The sequence below is a fragment of the Bactrocera tryoni genome, chromosome 2 (genome assembly GCF_016617805.1).
Source record: "Bactrocera tryoni isolate S06 chromosome 2, CSIRO_BtryS06_freeze2, whole genome shotgun sequence".
In the NCBI taxonomy this organism is placed as follows: domain Eukaryota; kingdom Metazoa; phylum Arthropoda; class Insecta; order Diptera; family Tephritidae; genus Bactrocera; species Bactrocera tryoni.
Window position 1 is genome coordinate 7,943,959 of NC_052500.1, and position 20,412 is coordinate 7,964,370.

Consider the following 20,412-nt stretch of genomic DNA (forward strand, 5'->3'; position numbering starts at 1 on the left):
ATGAGATCCTGATTTTCGAAACGCCAATTAACGGCAGACAGATTTTTATAGCAAAGTGATTACATTTCCCATTACCTAGGGAGAGATCACAACTTTTCAGCATGCCGGCCGGTCACAATTCAAACGGTCGAACAGATGACCATGTGATGGTGATGTAACTAATTCCCACTGACTTTACTGAATTGCCGAATTTTCTTGCTTTCCTTATTAATAATTGCAATAATAAAATAATTATTTCCAAATTTTCAATGAAAAATCCAACCATTAGCGGTTTGTGATAGACCAACAACAATAAGTCACTGCCAACGTCAGCAGCGACCGCAGCATAACGTCACAGTCGCAGCGGTGCATCGCAACATAAGCCAGCTGTTCGGCCGAAGTGATGCGCTCGGCGCTTGATGAGCATGAAATCGACGGCGCTGCTGCTGCCAACTCAAAGCCAGCTGCAGCTAATTGTCTGCTGGGCACCGCTGTGGTGGCGTTTACAGTGGCGCAGTGGCGGCGAAGCAGCATAAAGCGTGGTGTGTGATGATCACGTTGGCGCAGCTGATGTTCGTGCTGGCTGTGGACGATGGCGTTGTGGTGTGGTGGTAATTGATGTTGGCGTGAGCGAAGCGCTTTTTGGGGACAGCTATAAACTGTGGTAAAATCGTTGGGGCGTTCAGTTGGTAAAAGTGTTGCGTTGCGTATGGTTTGAGCTGAAACTCACGCAGTGTTTTCAAATCAAAAACAAAAATATAACTGCATATTTTTCACTTTTGATACGTAAAAGCTAAAAAGGAACTGTGCAAAATAACAGAAAAAAGATACAACAAAAAACTCATTCGAATATAAAGCAGCTGTTTACAAAAAACAACAAAAAAGGTGAATATCCTTGCGATTTCGATGTGTGTGTGAGCACAGGCATGAAGAGGACTTCATTTGTTGAGTGGGCATAGTGTTTGTGAATATTGAAGTGTTTAATAGCCTTTCAAAGCAAAGCTCAATAATGAGCAGAACGATATTTGTAGTCTACTTGAGGGTTGAGGAATGTATGATGAAAGAAATATAAATACAAAATTGGTTGAAATGGAAATTAAAGTAAAATTATAACTGAATAAAAAATTATTAACAAAATGAATGAAGTTATAAAAAATTATAATAATATAAAATATTCCAAAAATAAATAAAACTAATCAAGGAAGAGACTACCAAATTAGTTGATGAAATAGTGATTAAAGAAAAAATAGCTGATAATAAATATAAAAAAATCAGATATAAAATATAGTAAACTTTAGCAAAAAAATTTAAAAATAGAATAAAATAAAGTACAATAACAAATTTTGAAAAACATAAAGTTAATGAAACAAAATTAAATAAGAAAGTACGTAATTTAATAAAATTTTCTTTAGAAGACAATAAAATTATAAAAAAACTATAAAAAATTGAATTTAATAATGTATTTAAATTAATACATATTCATAAAAAGCAAGACACTCATTTGAATTTTTTTGAAAACTAATTAAATATTTTAAAACCATTTAATATTTTGTAATAATTTAATAAAAGTAATGATTTTATAAAAAAAATATGACTTTAAAATAACTAATAATTGAAAAAAATCCTTGACTAAAATAATATGAATTAAAATAACAATAATTTTTGTTTTTCTGCTAACCAAATCATAAATAAAATAACATATGGATGAATAAAACTTAAAAAATAATAATTTCTTGATGTAAAACTTAAATTAAAAATTAAATTCTTACAAAGAATGTTCTATATTAAAATAAAAACAAAATAATTTAAACTAATTAAATTATTGTTATTATATTATAGATTAAAAAAACATTAAAAATAGAAATATAAAGAATAAAAGTAAACAAAAAAATAAAAATAAATAAATAATTTAAAAGTTAGTTAAATTGAGACTAAATTTATTGATTTTAAAAAGTTTGATAACTTAGAACAACAATAATTTCTTGACGTTAAACTTAAATTAAAAAATTAAAAATTTAATTATTACAAAAATATGAGCAATACTGAACAAAAGCGAGATAATTTAAATTCGATTGAAAAATATAAATATAGAAAAAAAGGAAAAACAAAAATAATAATTATTGTAACAGTAATTTAAATTGTTACTTAATTAATTGATTTAAAATAATTTGAAATAATTTTTGTTAAAAAATTCAATGATTTTTCAAAGTTTTAAATAATTTTTGCAAAAAATTCAATGATTTTTTTAAGTTTTAAATAATTTTTGGTGAAAAAATAACAAAATAAAAAGTTAATAATTATATTGAATTTTTTTAATAACTTATTTTTTTATTTACTTTTATTGAAAATTAGCTGATAAATAAATAATATTTTATTGAAACTAAAAACAAATAGGTTCAAATAATTTTTTGAATTATAAATAATATAATAGAAATTCATTAATTTTGTAAAATTTGTTAAGTATGTTTAACTTTTTTAATTAATAATTTTATAAAATATATTAATTAAAGAAAATTTAATTGTTTGACATAAACAAGTTTTTTTTCTTTATTTCTTAAAATAATATTTAGCATCTAATTGATTAAAAAAAACTTATTGAAAATTAAAATAAAGAACAATCAAATAATTTTTTTAAATTTTAAATATTTTAATTGAATTTCATTGATTAGCTATAATCCGAAATGATTTTTGGGAAAACAAAAATAAACTAAAAATTAGTTAATTATAACTAATTTTTTTAATTAATAGTTTCATAAAATATAATAACCAAAGGAAATTTTCTTTATCATTGTTAACTAATGATTTTTGCTCTGCTGATATCGTAAAATAATATTTAGCAATTTAAAAAAAAAAATATTATTGAAATGAGAAATTAACGATTTCAAATAAATATTTAAATTGTCAAAAATTTAATAGAAAATAAAAAGTAAATAAATACAAAACTTTTGATAAAAAAAGAGCACTAAACATACATATATAAATAATAATAATAATAAAAACAATAATAATTTATTATGCAAATTTATGAATTTTAAATAATATGAAATAAATTTGTAATAAAAAGTAATAGCTGAATTAAATTAGTTTTGAAAAAATCCGTGTAAATAATTAATTTAGTAATTATACATACATATATGTAATTAATCTTAAAACTAACTTAATAATTATCTTTATAATTCATTATAAAATTAACTAAATAATTAACTTTATAATTAATTTTAAAATTAAATTAATAATTTTTTAATTTTAAAATTAACTCTAAATTGCATATAATTTTACTAGAAATCTACAATAGCAACCAAATTTTATAATTTTCACCCATGAATCAGACCGCTGTCAAGCAATTACTTAAAATACCGCTTAGGAAATACTACTTGCCACAATTTTCTAAGCCGCAAAAGTCTATGTATGTCAGCCACTTAAGCATGCGATTCATTTGCAGTGCACGTTTTGCCCACTTTTTTCTCTACAAGATCTGCATACAGAAATGTGCACGCACAGTTTGCTCTAGCTACTGCTGTTAACTGTTAGAATCTGTGAGATGTCGAGCTGAAATATAAGTATGACGGTTGAAAAAAAGAGAAATGAATTTAAATTGGACGGGCATGTTTGGATTTCTAAGAAAATCAAGCGCAAAAGTTCACTGCATTAAAGTCTGCAATAGTTTTCTTAAAAAAATATTTGCTATGCAGATATTTGTTGTATACTATTTGTATTCACATTTTGCGCATGCGCAGCATTTGCATGGCAATCGCATATTTTGCGCATGCGTCAAAGCGCTGGTGCATATTTTAGACAAAATAAATAATGAAAGCAAACAGCATTATTCTATGCACTCGCAAATATTTGCATATTTTCTTAGCAAATTGCATACATGTATACACGTGCACCTCCATGCCAAAGCGACAGCTGTGCCTCCTTTTTTATTTTTATTTTTTTTCTTTTTTTTGAATTTTTTATTGTTATTATTTTGATTCTGAAAACGTCTCCCTTCAGCTGTTGTGCATTTGTTGACAGCTAATTTGCATTTAGCTTTTCACACATTAATACCAAAATTTGCATGCACGTTCTTTAAACATGAAGTTTAATTATGTTTTAACAATGAAAAATGGGGTTTTCAAATAAATTAGTTGCAAACATTCTCACTTCTAATTTGTTATGATTTTGTATAAATATTTTTTATGACACATAAATTGCCTGCAAATGGCAATATCATACCCTTCAGCTGGTTGCAACACTGTGTACATACATAGTTCAGTATCAGTCGATAAAATGAAGTGTGGCAATTAAAATGGCTATTTTTATTGTTATTGCTTTTGAATGGCATTTAGTTAATTAAAATTGGCTATAATGTTAACTTTATGTGTAATGCAATGTAAACTGCGAATTCTTTTATGTTTTTACTTGGTAGAGTACATCTGTAAATTTATATATACCAATAAGAAGAAGAGAGAATATTGTTGTGTTTGTCAGTAGTGATTTCATACTAAATCGAATACTCTTCATACTGACTTCTGTTGCTTTAAAATTTCATTCTTTCATTTAATCTTCTCTGCAAGTGAATTCCTGGCTTCACCAATCGACATATCTGACTGTAGGTTGCTGTAAAAAAATTATAAAAAACGAAATAATTTAATATATTCCTTATTAAAAAAGAACGTAGTTTTTCTCGTTATTCAGTTACATTCCATGGTGAAAACAGTCTGAGCTATTAAGATTCGGAACCCAAAATGCTAAAACTTTGTCAGTGGCCTCAAAGTCAATGTGGCACTGCCACTGATAATAATTAATATCAGAGGCGTTACTTTATCAAAAAAACGGCATCTGCTGAGAAATTGTAGAGATACTGTTGAAAAATTATTGAGATACTGTTAAAAAATGTTTGAAATAGTGTTGAAAAATTGTTGAGATACTGTTTAAAAATGTTTGAAATAGTGTTGAAAAATTGTTGAGATACTGTTAAATAATTCTTTAGATACTGCTGAAAATTTTTCGAAATAATATTGAAAAATTTTTGAAATGCTTTTGGACAATTTTTTGAGGTACTGTTGAAAAATGATTGAATTACTGTCGAAAAATTGTTGAGATACTGTTGAATAATTGTTGACATACTGTTGAAAATTTTTTGAAATAGTTTTGAAAGCATTTTGAAATGCTATTGGACAAGTTTTAGAATCTGAAAAAGTACACTGTTGAAAAAATGTTGAGTTACAGTTGAGATATTTTCAAATAATTCTTGAGATACTTTTAAAAAATTGTTGGGATACTGTTGAAAAATTATCGATACTATTGAAAAATTGTTGAGATACCGTTGAAATTTTTTGAAATAGTGTTTAAAAATTTTTGAAATAGTATTAAACAAATTTTGAAATGCTGTTGGAAAATTTTTGAGATACCTTTGAAAAACTGTTGAAAAATTGTTGACATGCTGTTGAAAAATATTTGAAACAGTGTTGAAAAATTTTTGAAATGCTATTGGACAATTTTTGGGATACATTTGAAAAGCTGCTGAAAAATTATTGAGATATATTGAAAAAACTGTTAGATACTGTTGAAAAACTGTTGAGATGCTATTGGAAAATTGTTGAGATGCTTTTGAAATATTTTTGAAACAGTGTTGAAAATTTTTGAAATACTATTCGACAATATTTGATATACATTTGAAAACTGCTGAAAATTATTGAGATACTGTTGAAAAACTTTTGATGTACAGTTGAAAAATTTTTAAAATACTGTTGGAAAATTGTTGTGAGACTGTTCAAAAATGTTTGAAATAATCTTTAGAATTATCCGCAGTAGTCTGAGAAAGTTATGACAGTAAAGCAATTAATATCTGCGCATACAAATTTTTTCAAGCAAAGCAAATTTTCACACATTTAAAAAGGATAAGCACCACCGGCTAACACCAATGGAAAATCATTGATATGTTGTTCAGAATTAGCCGCTGTACACCTGAGAGAACTATGTGCAATAACAAATCAACTTTAATGTAGTCAATATGAAATGAATGTCTTCTTAGACGAATCAAGTGAAATGCTGCCTTCAAAGCAATATACGCCTACGTATGTGCTTACTTTGAAAGTAAAAAAGAACAACAACAACAATATTCAAACATAACTTTTTTAGTGCACGCATGTTTGCTTTAAAAGTTTCTACCGCATTTTTATTACCGCAATTGCCAGCACTCACTAACCACTTAAATAAACTTCTACGAGACTCGTCACCACTCACTTGGTTAGCGTGATTTATAGTGCAAATATGTTGATTTTTACCGACGAACAACACGGATGTGCAGCAACTGCCTGCTGCATTGCTATTTAATTTCGTTGTTGCTATTGCTGATTGTCCACACACTTGATTTATACCAACATTAAATACTTTCTTTCGTCAAGTCGATGACTTGCGTGCTTTCGCCTTTCGTTTGCGGGCGAATTCTCGCCACACGCTCAGCTCAATCATAAAGATTTTTTAGAAAATTTTAATAAATAAAAATTGTGGAATTTTTTTTTTCGGAAAATATCTTTATTTTTTTTTTATTGAAATTCGCAAAAATTTCACTAACCAAGGCTTGGCAGCGAAATGCCTGCAGCAGGCACATTAAAGATGTTGCTCGTAATTTTTCTTTGAAGTCTTTCGCTCATGCTTTGGCAGTTTGTACAAACTGCCATGTAAAAGGAATTCGTCTACGCCAAAAGGAGGTAATTTGACCACTGCTGCTGCTGGCGCTGCTGCTACTGTAGAGCTGATTTGTATGACAGTGATGATGACGATGATGTTATTGCTGATGACTATGCAGATAATGTGACTGAGTACAAGTAAAACCTGCTGCCATAAGCGCTGCCAAATAACACACTCACTGCAAGTGACGCTTTTTTTTCTTGATATTGTAATTATGGCAATTGTTGTTGTAGTTGCTGCAATATTGAAAATGTTGCTAAAGTAAAAGTAAGTGGCAGCAATCAGCTTCATTGAACCGGCAACAAATACTTATGGTACTTCACCTCCTCCTCATACCGTTAACTACTTTGTTTCGAACCTTTTTTATTGTTGTTGTTGTTGTTGCGTTTTGAGAGATGTTTGCCACTTTTCAGGTGGACCAAATAGCAAATGTGCAAAAAGTATATAAAAATAACACATTTTAACCTGTGGAAAAGTACATTAAAAACTTGCTGCTTACTGCCTGAGCTCCTAAGCTGTTATAGTTGTTACTGGTTACTGGTTGCAGGCTGCTGCTGCTGGTGTTGTCGTATTCGGGACTCGGTTACTGGGACATTTTACTTTTCAGTCACTTTTACAAACTTGTTGCGAAATTCGCCAAGAAATAAATATAAAAAGCCAAGTCAATACCGGATTGCGGCAATAGCTCAGGCGCTGACAAGTTTGGCGCGAAAAGCGCGAAAGGCGCGTCGCTGTTAACGCAATTGGAAAATTACTGTTTTTAATAAAGCGACTGCGTGCGAAATGCATCCGTTTCGCTGGCACCATAGCCGGTATTGCGACTAAGTAAAGTTTATGCCACATTTTTGGTTAGTGATTGATATTTTTGCGGACTTCTATATGCTTTTATACATATGTATATAGTATATACTAAATTAAAAACTAAAAGCTATGACTCTTATATATTTTGTTAAAAAAAAATTAGAGTTATCGCAGAATTTAAACAGCATAGGTTCAAATAAATTTTCTGAAGTCATATCACTTTTTTCTGCATCTCACTGTTAAACAAATTAAATTGCTGGATATTTAGTTATAGTGTCTGGTCTAAAATTAAACGCGAATTCTTAAAACAAATAATTATTTGAGCTACAGTAACTGATTTGTTTTTCTTCAGTTTCGTTTTAATAATCTCAAGATTGCTTGTAATGTTTGTAGTTTTCTTCGTTTCGCCAAGCATTGCTATCCGGCGAATGCTTCTTTTCTTATTTGGAGACATTCTAATAATGTTATGGCACGTATAAATCTTTTGTTTGACTCTCATCTACAAGGTATCTTTTTAATATGAAATTAGTTTGTTTATTAGGGCGGGACAAAAAAAAACTTTTAAATATTTGATTTTTTCTTAGATTACGTGAAAATATAGTTCGAAATAACCAGAAAAGATGGTACCTTGTGATTTTCGATTTCCCATATAATATGTGCATACATAGGAGTAAATAACACAGAAATTCATAGTAGTTTGAAACTCATTGGAAACGATAAGTAAAATAACAAAAATGGATAGAGAAAAATTAACGGCTATCTGAGGTCGCATGGTTGAACTTTTTAGGATTAAAAGCGCAAAGTGAAAAGATTTACTACTTTTGTGTTAGCACCTATTGAGCATGATCCAATAATTTATAGGAAAAAATCAAATAAGTTTTTTTCTTGCACAATTATTTTTAGCTTTTCAGGAAATTTGGTAAATTTTTGTCAATCAAAATTCTCAGTCAAAATCTCAGTACGACTTATATTTGTTGAAATCCCTATTTTCTGATAGTATAATATATAATAAATGTATATATAATAAATCTTAAAAATCCCCCATAAATTCTCTATGGGTATTAAGTCCGAGCTTTGGGCAGACCACTCGATACACTCAATGTGATTCGTTGGTAGCCAATCCTTAGCCCTAGAGCAGTGCTTTTGGTCGATATCCTATTGAAAAATAGAAGCTAGCGATAAATCATTGGCGTAATTTCCACTTAACTGTTATGCTAATATGTCTATGTACATACTGCCAGTCATTTTGCCCTCAACTTGTGCAAGTGGTCCTACCCTATATAAAGTGAAGCATACCCATACCATGACTGATGATCCACCAGTTTTCACAGTTTTTTTGTATATTTTTTGTATTTTTTGTCTACTATCGTTCCCAAAGACATTACACTTGGATTTATCACTCCAAGCCAATAGATCCCAGAATCATGAATATTTTTGCTGATGCTCTCTCTCAAACGTAAGCCTTCCTTTTATGTTTTTCTCTTGATACGTTCGGCTTGAGTCGTGCACTTCGCCCATTTACGTAGTTTTCCTTTAATCTATGGCGGACTGTCTGTGCTGATACACGTTCACCATCTTATGTTCCATTTGTGCTCTAATTTCTATCGACATCAAAATGGGATCCAACTTGCTCATCCATAATATTTGTCTAACGTCGTTAGGTTTTGTCTTTCTCGGTGTTTTACGTGGAAAATTTTCAAAGATTTTATACTTCTTAATATATTGCAAGGCATTCTTAATCGTTTCTCTAGAAAAACACAATTATTCCCTTATTTACGCAATATTTTTATACTTTTGATAACACTCCCATATGACTTTTCTTGGAACGTGATCTTGCCATGCAGTGACTTAATTATGTGAGCACAAGTGACATTACTATTGATAATATTCTCAAAAAATACAAAGAAATATGTATAAGTATATAAGAATTTAAAAACAGCTTACCGACTTAAAAAAAATACGACTATTTTGACATAAGAATTTTTGATTGAAATTCAGAATTTTTTTCGATGTCAAGTCACATGGATTCATGTATTCACAATTTATTCTTCTATATTTAAACAGTTTATAAATATTATTAGAACAATCTGTTTTCTTGTTTTTTATGAATACCCATTTTTAATTCTTTAAGCCAACAGAGTTATGTAAACCTCTTAAATGGCTATTAATTCCTGAAATATTTTCGTAAACATCAGAAAAGTCAACATATCGCAGTGACAGGTTGCCAAATCTGCAATTTATTATTTTACTTATTCCACCCATTTTGGTGTTGTTGTTATTGACACAAACTGGCTCATCTCTGCAACAATTGGCTACATTGTACGTGGACAGTAAACTGCTAGCAGCAAAAAAAATAAATGAAAAAAATTTAAAGTTATTTAATTTATTTGACCAAAAAAGCAGAAAAAATCGCCTCAAAAGCAAATAAAACTAAATTGTTGGCACGACAACTGACAACAAATACTTTCGATTATTTTCGCTATGTACATTTCTGAATATATTTTTTTTCGTCGTCTTACACTTGTTGTTATTGTAATTGTTGTTTTTGTCACTTAGCAGCAACGCTTTGTTATTTACGCCTTGTTTGTTTACGCATTTTTGGTTTTGTTGTTGCATTTCATGACTTCATCGCCGCCGCCAAGACTTTCGCGCAATTCATGCGTACACGATGATGCTGGTTAACCCGGTTGTTGTTGTTGTTGTTGTTGCATTTTTTGGCGCATGCTTTTCAACATACATACATGCATGTGTACAAAATGTACCATCTTTGTAACCGCACAGCGTTGCGGTTGCGGCTGCGCAACGGCATAAGACCACAGCCTCCACCACAATTGCGCAGTCACGAGTCACGGCCAGCGTCGTCCCATAAAATCCAATAAACCGTTGAGCTACCCGCAAGACACAAGCTGGCTGTTGTGCTGACTGTTGTTGTGGCTGCACGGTACCAGTTGGAGGCGTCTGCTGCCCGTTGACCAGGTGACGTTTTCTTCGTTGGCGCAGACGCGACACATTTTTGCTTGCATGAAAACATCATTTTACTTGTGATTTCTTCGCTGGAATTTCAGCAGGTTTCGGATTTTTTCGCTTATTGATATGCGAAAGATAAAATTATGTATGTGTGTGTGTGTTTTTTTTTTTATTTTTTATGCATTTTATCTCTTACCTGTTTCACTTTTTCACTTTCATTGCAAAGGAAAAGCTTTATATTGCCGCTGCCAGCGTGCACGCTCCACCACCACCACCACCACATTCGCTCAATAATTGGCGATCATTTCTATTGTTTGCAGTTTTAAGCTTAATCCGAAACACTGCCGATACCCATGCACCCTTAATGACCTCGTCACATTTTAACTGCTTGCATTTTATTGACTTTCCGGTCACAGAGGTGCGCGAATTGATTTCCGCATTTATTATTTATTATTAATAATTTAACGGTACTTTTAAATGATATTTACTTTGATAAGATTTATTGAAAGTTTTAGCTAATGGGTTTTCAATTATCTTCTTCAATTCAATGTTAGTAAGGCTAAGCACATAGTGGATTGAAGCGCTTTGCGCTGCCGCTGGGCAGTCGCCATTAAATATCCAATTAGTTAAAGCTCTTATACCGGAGATCAAACTATGTGAAGTTCAAAAAGCTGTTTTAGCTGCCTTTCACAGCTGACATTGTTGTTGTTGCTGTTAATACTGATTCCAAGACGAAATTATCTACGACTTCGAAGTTATGACTGTCTACAGTGACGTGGTGGCCAAGCCGTGAGTGCGTCGACTGGTTGTTTGATGCGGAGATATTTCTACTTGTGCTCGTTCACTACCGGACCCATTTGCTTCACTTCTTTGTCCATTCTAGATAAAGCAGAATTAACGGCGCGATTGTTAAGGCCAATGATGTCAATATCGTCGGCGTACGCCAGCAGCTGTACACTCTTATAGAAGATTGTACCTTCTCGGTTTAGTTCTGCAGCTCGAATTACTTTCTCCAGCAGCAGATTAAAGAAGTCGCACGATAGGGAGTCGCCTTGTCTAAAACCTCGTTTGGTATCGAAAGGCTCGCAGAGGTTCTTCCCGATCCTGATGGAGCTTTTGGTATTTCTCAACGTCAGTTTACACAGCATTGAGTAGTTTTGCGTTGATCTCTTCCGAGGCTGATGTTTTTTTTTTTATTGTTTTATATGGTTTCCGACGTTTCTTTCTGATGGCATAAATAATCAAATTTTTTAACTAGGTGCCCTCTTTTTTCATGATTCTACTACTGTTTTTTTCGCGTAGAAAGGCATGAATTATTTATTTGAATTTAGAACACTTCTGTTCTACTACTGTATAGCTGAGCTTCGACGAAGCTTGACCTGCGATGGGCCACCGTCAGTATATGCGCTGTCGTAAAAGCCTTTTGGTCCAAGATCGATCGCAAGAGATCTAGTGATTTCTTGGTCCTCAGTAAAGCGAGCCTCTCCCAAGTTGTGGAACTTTTAACAGACCAATGCCATATTTGCGTCCACGCAGTAAGGCTGGGAATCCCAACAGACGTCATCTGCAAACACTGAATGGAAGAAGATAAAGACGAAATATCTCAAAGCTTCCTATTTGACTGTCCCGAGTTTGGAAGGTGGAGACTTAAACTCTTGGGAGCGCATACCTTCAGATGTTGCACCGTACTGGCGGGAATGGAAATTGAAGGTCTGTGCAAATTTGTTTGGCTACTAAGCGGTTTGCTAATTTATAAGTTCGAACACAGGAGTTCTTCTTTTTTATGGCTTCATATAGGACTACATATAGCAGTCCATGTGCGATCTTTGATCAGCCAACTAACTTAACCTAGAACTACACGTGGCACTGAATAGTAAAACCTAATCATTCAAATTCATTTAAATTTGTTAGTACTATATTTAGACAAAAACTTCGAGTTGAAAAGGTATACAACGAAGACTTATCCATTTAAGTTAAGAAATATTTATCTCACTATAAGCTATAGAGTCATAAAGTGGAAAATACAAGGAAAAAAGTTCGAACAAAAGTTGGACATAACCTAAATTTCCATAAACATAAAACCATTCTTCTGGATTTTCTTGAACAAACAGAGGTTCCTTTTAATTCTAAAATAGCTTGGTTGTACATCGGTTTTATGAGAAGCCAGAAATTCAACCAGCGATTTATCATTGAAAAAAAAAACTCTTAGAAAAAATATTGATGTTACTGGATGCAAGGTTCGAACCCCCTTGCTACTTGTACTATACCATGAAACCGCCAAAGTATTGTCTCAACTTTTCATATTGTCTGTAAGGCCAAGTCAATATGTAGACTTGTTGTTAAATGCTTTTTGTCAGTAATATCTGCTGTTTGTCTGCCACTTCTCCAGATTCAACCACATAACCTCACAAGGCAAATGTTGCGATTTCTTTTTCAATGTCATGGCACAAGTTATAAAAATAAACAATTAACGGTAATAACTAAATCAAGTTCGTAATATTTAAAATGGTAGAAAAATGTGGACGCGCAACGGTCAACTTGCTACATATTTATATACATAAATACATATGTATGTATGGCCTTAAATATGTACATGCATATGGACATAGCTGTGTATATAAATGGTATATAGTGCGGCTCGCAGGCATATTTTACAAGATAAATCAGGAGTGGCGCATATACCAGTATTGGAACCATAAATAACCGAGACGAACAGCCACAAACAACAACCACAACAACAAAACGAAAATAAATAAATATTGGTTTTTGAGTGAAATCTGTCCATCAACAACTACATGAAAATGAAATGTCGGCAGTCTAATCGTGCAAATAACAAATAACAATAACAACAACAAAGCCAAATGAAAAGAAATGCATTGGAAACTTCAAAGATAGATATAAAGAAAAGTATGACCGGCCAGCTAATATGTAGTGCAGCCAAATAAGTTAGCGAATATGTGTGAATACGCGTGTGCATGTATGTATAATTGTATGTACCCATCCATGCACTAAGTGGTGAGTTGCCCAAGGTGATTGAGGCCGTTGTGGCAAGTTAAACGCAGTCAATTGAAGTGGCAAGTGAAATGGTTTGTTTGCCTGGTCCGTCGCACGGTCGTCCACTAATTGCAGAGCAAATGTGTGATTGCATGTGTGTGTGTGTGGTGTGAATGGTTGGCAATAGAAATGAAAGGTGCTTGAAAGGCGGTAGGATGTGATAGAATAGTTGACTATGTTGCAAGTAGTTAGCGGCAAAGTGAAAGACATGCGTCAACTGAACTGTAACGGCTTGAGGCAGAGTTTCTGGTTTCAACTTGTTGTGGTTGATGGCTTGTGTTAACTCTACAAATAGGTGTAATGCTTAAATGCAGTTGAAATTATTATGTGGTTTGTAAGTGGCTCAGTTTAGCGCATGTTTCAGGTGGGTAAAGTTCAAAGATTTCGAACGTTTGTCTAATGAGATGGTCGCACTTGTACAACATTGACTGATCTTGAGTTCAAACTGGCAACAGGTTTTTATAAAAGTACTCTAGAAGACAATTTCAAGCTTTAGAATCCTTAATTTTTGTTATGTCTTGTGTGGAAAAGTATCTTGAAAGGTCTTTTACTTGCGCTATTCGGGTTTCGGACATCGGGTTTGCGCCTTACGCCAGAGACTGTCCATGCAGCGAAGTGCTAATATCCCTTTCATAGCAGCTATGAGTCCGAAACACTGTCCGCTGTCCGGTGAAATGTTTTTTTTGCCATACTTTGTGCAGCGTACTTCGTGCTCTCTGAGTTTTAAACCATTTTTCATACATTTACTACTTCGAAATTTTTGTTTGATTCTTTAGTGGTAGTATTAAAACAATCGTTCTATCTTCGGACTCATGCCACAAATGTCGCATTTAGCCAGTTTTTAGTATTGGAAATATAACTAAACTGCTCTGAAAAGAGCTCCTAAATCTCCTCAGTTGTTATGTTGGCCTTTTAAGACTTTAGTAATTCCATTCCCTGAAAAATTTATCAAAAGTAGTCCAATGCAACACAGATTACACACACGTGACTCGAACTGTTCGATTTAAACTGCTTGCGCAATCCATGCTTTGTATATTTCCAGCACCAATCGAATCGAATTGTATGAAAAAATTAATAACCTATGACTTGAGAAGCCTTGAGTATATTTAATTAGTAATATGTAGTCCAACAAGTGACAATGAAGTGTGGATGATTGAATAACCGTGAAGAAGAAAAAATAAATAAATTTTGCTTGACACGTGACGGCAAGTCAACAATTGCAACACAAATATTAAATTTCGTGCAAAAATCAGCAAGCATTGAAGACACCAAGAATTATTATTATTTTTTTTTTATTCTTATTATTTTTTTATGCTCTAAATGAAACATCGGAGACCCTATGAGATATTTATATAAATGATCAGCAGGATCAACTCAGTCGATTTAGCCTTGCCCGTTTGTCTGTATACTTATACAAAAACTAGTCCTTAATTTTCTAAGGTATCTATCGATCTGAACTTTACACTCGTACATTTCTCCTCGAGAAGCTGCTTATTTTTCGGAACCGCCGATAACGAATAGCTAAAGCATATAGCTGCCATACGGATAGAATGACAGGAAACAAGTGCTTGTATGGTAAAAACTTTTTCATTTTACGAAATATATTCAAGAAATTTTTCATGGGTTACATGGGTTAATCTCCGAAAAAATTGTTCAGATAGGATCACTTTAGTATATAGCTGACACACAAACTTCACAATCGGATCCAAGTATTTGAATGGAAAACTTTTTCATTTTAAGAGCTATCTTCGAAAAATTTTGCGTCGGTATTACTTTATACATATACATATATACTTATATGTAAGACTATATATGTTTGTATTTTTCGCGATTCACTCGCTAAGTCCGGAAGATATAAAGTAGGCGGCTTAGCATTGGCGAAGCTACTCTTGCGCTATATTCATATAAATATATCTATGTAGGGAGTCTGTAGACTTTTATATACATACATATACTGCATACATACATATGAGTGCTAAAGCGACAGCAGGCAATGAGGCAAACAGACTGTCTAGCTGGCACTCATGGCTGATAGACGTTGACTGATGTGCATTTAAAGACGCGCTGATTGCATGGTCTTATTTTATTGTTGTTGTTTTTTCTTGCTTTTGTTTTTGTTGTCCACAGTATACCCGCATGTGCAAATACGTGTGTGTATTTTTTGTTGTGAAAATTGAAACCTACTTTATTGTCGGCAAGAAAAAACAATACGTAGTAATTCTTGCTATTGTTGTAAGTACAACAACAATAGTGTGTGCCCCACATGTGCTAGGTAACTACGTATAAATATAAGTAAATTAGGCATGCACATATGCCTTGGCAGACATTTGTTTGCGCAAACATACGCGAGCGTGAGCGTGAAGCACAAGGCAACAACAAAGATGATGGAAACTCATGAAAAAGGCACAAAAGCACTTTTGAAGCAAGCGAAGCTCTTTATACGAATTTTGTTTATTAGCCATTTTAAGCAGCTTAGTACAGTTGCAATTGAATTTGTTGTTGCGCTGGCAGTTTGGCAATTTAGTTTTCGTTTTTGCGTTTTTTATGAATTTTTTTGCACCAACTGCCTTTTTCAGGTTTGATTATTTTTTTTATTTTTTTTATTTTTTTTAATTTTGTATATTTTTTTTATTTTTTTTTTTTTAATTTTTTTAATGTTTCTTTTTTTTTTTGTTTTTTGTTTTCTTTATTTTCTTTATTTATATATTTTTTGTTTTACTTTTTGCATAAATTTTTTATATTACTTTGCTAAATCCGTTTCATCAGCTCATTTAGTTGGAAAAAATTGTGCAGCATTTGGTAGCAGCATTAGCAATAACCTACCGCTGCTAGCTCGGCAATAATAATTACAACACTTTACTAAATGAGTTTTGTTGCCGCAAGCTGCCGACCAACTGTGCAAATATCCGACGACACACACACACATATGCATCCATATATAGTTCGCCAGCCATTTATAGTCACAACAGCGTGCTCTTCTAATTGCAGCGGTGCTCCACGGCGTATGAGTAACGCAATACAGAGTTCTTGCACATACATATGTAACTGCATGCACGCGTTTGTATGTACTTGTACGTATGGTTGTATGTACATATTCGTGCGTTTGTCTTCATGCAATTCTTTATGCTTCCGTGTGCACGATCGAGTATTTAGCACAAATGATTTTAAACGCTTGATTTCACTTGCGGTATTTCAACTTGCCTTACTTTGTGTGGTATGTGTTTGTGCGTTTGTATCTGAGAATTTATTATGCTCGTTTATATGGTGCGTAAATGCGACCAAAGTGGGTCGCTATTGTTTGGTTTTGAATATTTTTCAAGAGAATATCAAATTTAGCTTCTGCAACATTTACAATTGACAGCATCAATTTGATGAAAATAATAAAAACAAGAAAAAAGTTTAACTTCGGCTGCACCACAGCTACAATACCCTTCATAGTTGCATTCTTATAACATAAAATACTATAAAAAAACCTTAAGCTTGATTTCGATTGGTCAGTTTGTATGGTCGCTGTAAGCCATACTCACCCGATTTGAAGAATATATTCGTACATTGTAGAGCTGCCTTGGACAATAATCTGTGCCGAATTTCATGAAGATATCTTGTTAAATAGAAAAGTTTTCCTAATAAGAACTTGTTTTTGATCGGTTGGATTGTAGGGCCGCTATAGGCTGTAGTGAACCGATATCGACGGTTCCGACAAATAATCAGCTTCTTGGGAAGAAAAGAAGCTGCAAAAAATTTCAGACTGATATCTCAAAAACTGAAGAACTAATTTGCCTATATACAGGCAGAAGGGTATGGCTAAATCGTCTCAGCTCGCGAAACTGATCTTTTAAATACATCGATATATAAGTATATGTATATTTTATAGGATATCCAACGTTTCCTTCTGAATGTTACAAGCTTTAGGCAAACTCATTTACTCTAAGAACTAAAAATTCGCTGTTACTAACTGCCAAAATCGTGTTTACATAAACTATTTTTCCAACTTCCATAAAAATAAAAAATCTTTCGCAATAATTAACACTGAAAAAGAAAATTAAAAAAATATATTTGCCACACTTAATTTAGAGAAGCACGGCTGAAGCGGATTTCAATCAAATTTACGTAATTACAAAATTGCAAGCTATCAAAAATGCGGTTTTCCAACCATTTACAGACCGACTAAGACCGCAAAGTTTGCCATCCAAAGCAACAGCAACTAAATTAAGCAAAATTCAGTAAAAATAACCTAGTCGCACTGCGAGCAATTTAGATTCGAAATAGATGCACATTTTAAATCTTTTTTATATATGTATATATATTCGCATACATATGTATATGTATATGTACGCATGTGGCTGCACGCCTTGCTGTTCGCCGTCATTTGCAACTTTAAGATGCACACCGCAAATTGAAGCAGCAGCCGCTTTGCCAAACACCTGTAAAATATTTATATATGCAACACATCTTTGTTTTGTTATTATTATTGTAATGTGGTTTATTGCATAGTCACATGACTGTGCTCGTATATTTTAATTGGCAAATTCTATGAATTTGCGCTTGGACACCCGTCGTTTCGACATAAACACATGTACGTATGTATGCGTTGGTATGTTGGAGATGTGTAAATATGTGTATGTGATCACGTAAATAATTCAATAAATTGAAATTTTTCGTATGTGGTTGCTGCGGAGTAGTGTTCAAAGAAATAATAATCCAAATTGTTGTTCAGTGCCATCATATTGGGTAGTCGAAAAAGTCCTTTCGTATTTCTAATCAAACTTCAACTTATTCTTTTTTATATTTATAATAATAAATAAACAAATATGTATCATTTTGATCGCCCACTTTTTCCCACTTTTCCGCTAGAGACATTATTCCATCAGTGTAAATTGAAATTTCGAAATTTCCAGAACGGAAGCGAACGAACCATTGTTGTGCTACACGAAGTGATACAACCTTTTCATTCAAAAATTTCAAAATATAGCGATTTTTTTCATTATTTTCACAGCTGTAACTTTTTTCAACTTCCCTGAACTTATTTTTTTTGGTTAAAAGCAGCTTCAAATCTCACCTTTCCAACACTATATGATATGACACAATATGATTGGTTGCACTGGAGATATACGACTGCAACGATATCTATTGACAAAATACGAAAAGTCTTTTTCGACTACCCAATATATTTTTTATAGGACCTCCACCGTTTTCTTCTGGTATACCTCATAATTTATTGTCTTGGTATTGGCGAATTTGAGCATTTCCCTGCACTATGTGTGCAGCACAAATCTCATTTAGTAGAGAAAGAACATCGATTTGTATGTTAAACACAAAAAATTTAATAAAATAAATTTTATTATGCAATTGCTGATTAGGTATGCGTCATGTTCATATATTTTAACTTACATTTATTAGCTTTTTCCACTTAAAAATATGATCACTTCATTGAATAATTCATTTGCCCAGACCACGTTTTGCCTCCGCAATGAGCAAGCTAAAAACCGAATCACACGCGAAGCTTAGTATAATTTCATGATTCATTTGCCTTATTGCAATAACACTAACGGTAAAAATTGTATTTGTTATATATTACATATCAATCTACAACAAATTCCAAAATATTTTTAGTTCCGTATACCACTTTATTTTTGACATTTGAAGCACACCCTTTTTATTTTTTTTTAAATATTTGTTTTAAAGCGTTAAAAAATGTATGCGTCGTACCCTCGACGCATTTTAAATAGTTTCACTTGGCAAGTAAATATGTAATTACGCGCAACAATTGTAGGCTAAATAAGGAAAACTATACGCACTAGGTTTCACTGACAATACGTAATAGACAGTATTAACGTAAAGTATAAAATGTAATGCATGTAATTTGGACGTGACTCTCCACAACACTATTTAAATTAGTTGGACTAATTTCCACAACATATTTACTGGCGATTGTCTGGCTTTGTCAGCATTATTTTCCCTTTCGATTGTAGAAATTTCAACGAATTACATGTCCATGCACTCATATGTACTCCTAGATATGTGTATGATTTGTGTGTACTCATATGTATAAATAATTCATGAGTTTTTCGCACTTGCGCTCATACTCTGCCAACACCAACAACTGACCTAAGGCAACCGATATTTTATTGTGCCCAATGGTATGTAAGAAGTCTGTAGGAAATATTGAAGTATATGCGAAAAAGCTTAGGCTGAACACATAGTGAAACACCGAAAAAAGATTAAATGATAGAAAGGGAGTGAAAATAATAAAAATCTGAGGTATAATTTTTTATTACTTCCATAGACAACTTAGTAAGTCTCGCTAAAAACAAAAAAAAAAAAGAGGAAAAAGGTTAAATGATAAAAAGAGAGCGAAAATGAAGAAATTTAGTGATGTTTAGAGTTTAACTCACCTCGTTTATTTCTTAAAAATACCTTTCCTCAGTCGTAGTGTTCAATTTAAAAAATAAAACAAGTAGTTCCAAAAATTAACAAAATTTATCATTTTCTAAAGCCTTCTAAACTGTATCTTTAAACATTTTTATCATTTTTTTGAGATTTATGTCCATAGCTGAACTCTTTATTTTTAACGAAAAAATTACAAAATACCTATAAATATCGTAAATAATAAAATTATACATTATAATAATTTGATGATTTCTTTCGCTTCAGTTTCCTACAGGTCAAGGCTTGTAAGTTTTTACATGGTTGTTTTGAATTGCTATATGTATTCACATATTAATATGAAGTCATTAAGCTACGAAAAGTATACAATTAACCACCATGATATTCATGCCGTGAGCTTCTACACGAGTTCGTGTCCATTGTGCCACCCACTACAGCTATGACGGCATGACTAATATACTAGTAGCAGCATTAAGGAGCACACATAGTATGGCAGCCTAAAAAACGGCAATTTTTGAGTATTTCGAAAAAAACCTACTAAATCCA

At 32.5% G+C, this 20,412-nt stretch overlaps 1 protein-coding gene across 1 annotated transcript in view; it reads left to right on the forward strand.

Annotated features, from left to right (window-relative positions):
• The first annotated feature begins 812 nt into the window (after positions 1-812).
• Positions 813-20,412, forward strand: part of LOC120769593 — a 32,721-nt gene continuing 13,121 nt past the window's right edge. The window contains exon 1 of the mRNA XM_040096652.1: positions 813-864. The gene's annotated coding sequence lies outside the window, so the exon portion shown is untranslated. The remainder of the gene's footprint in view (positions 865-20,412) is intronic.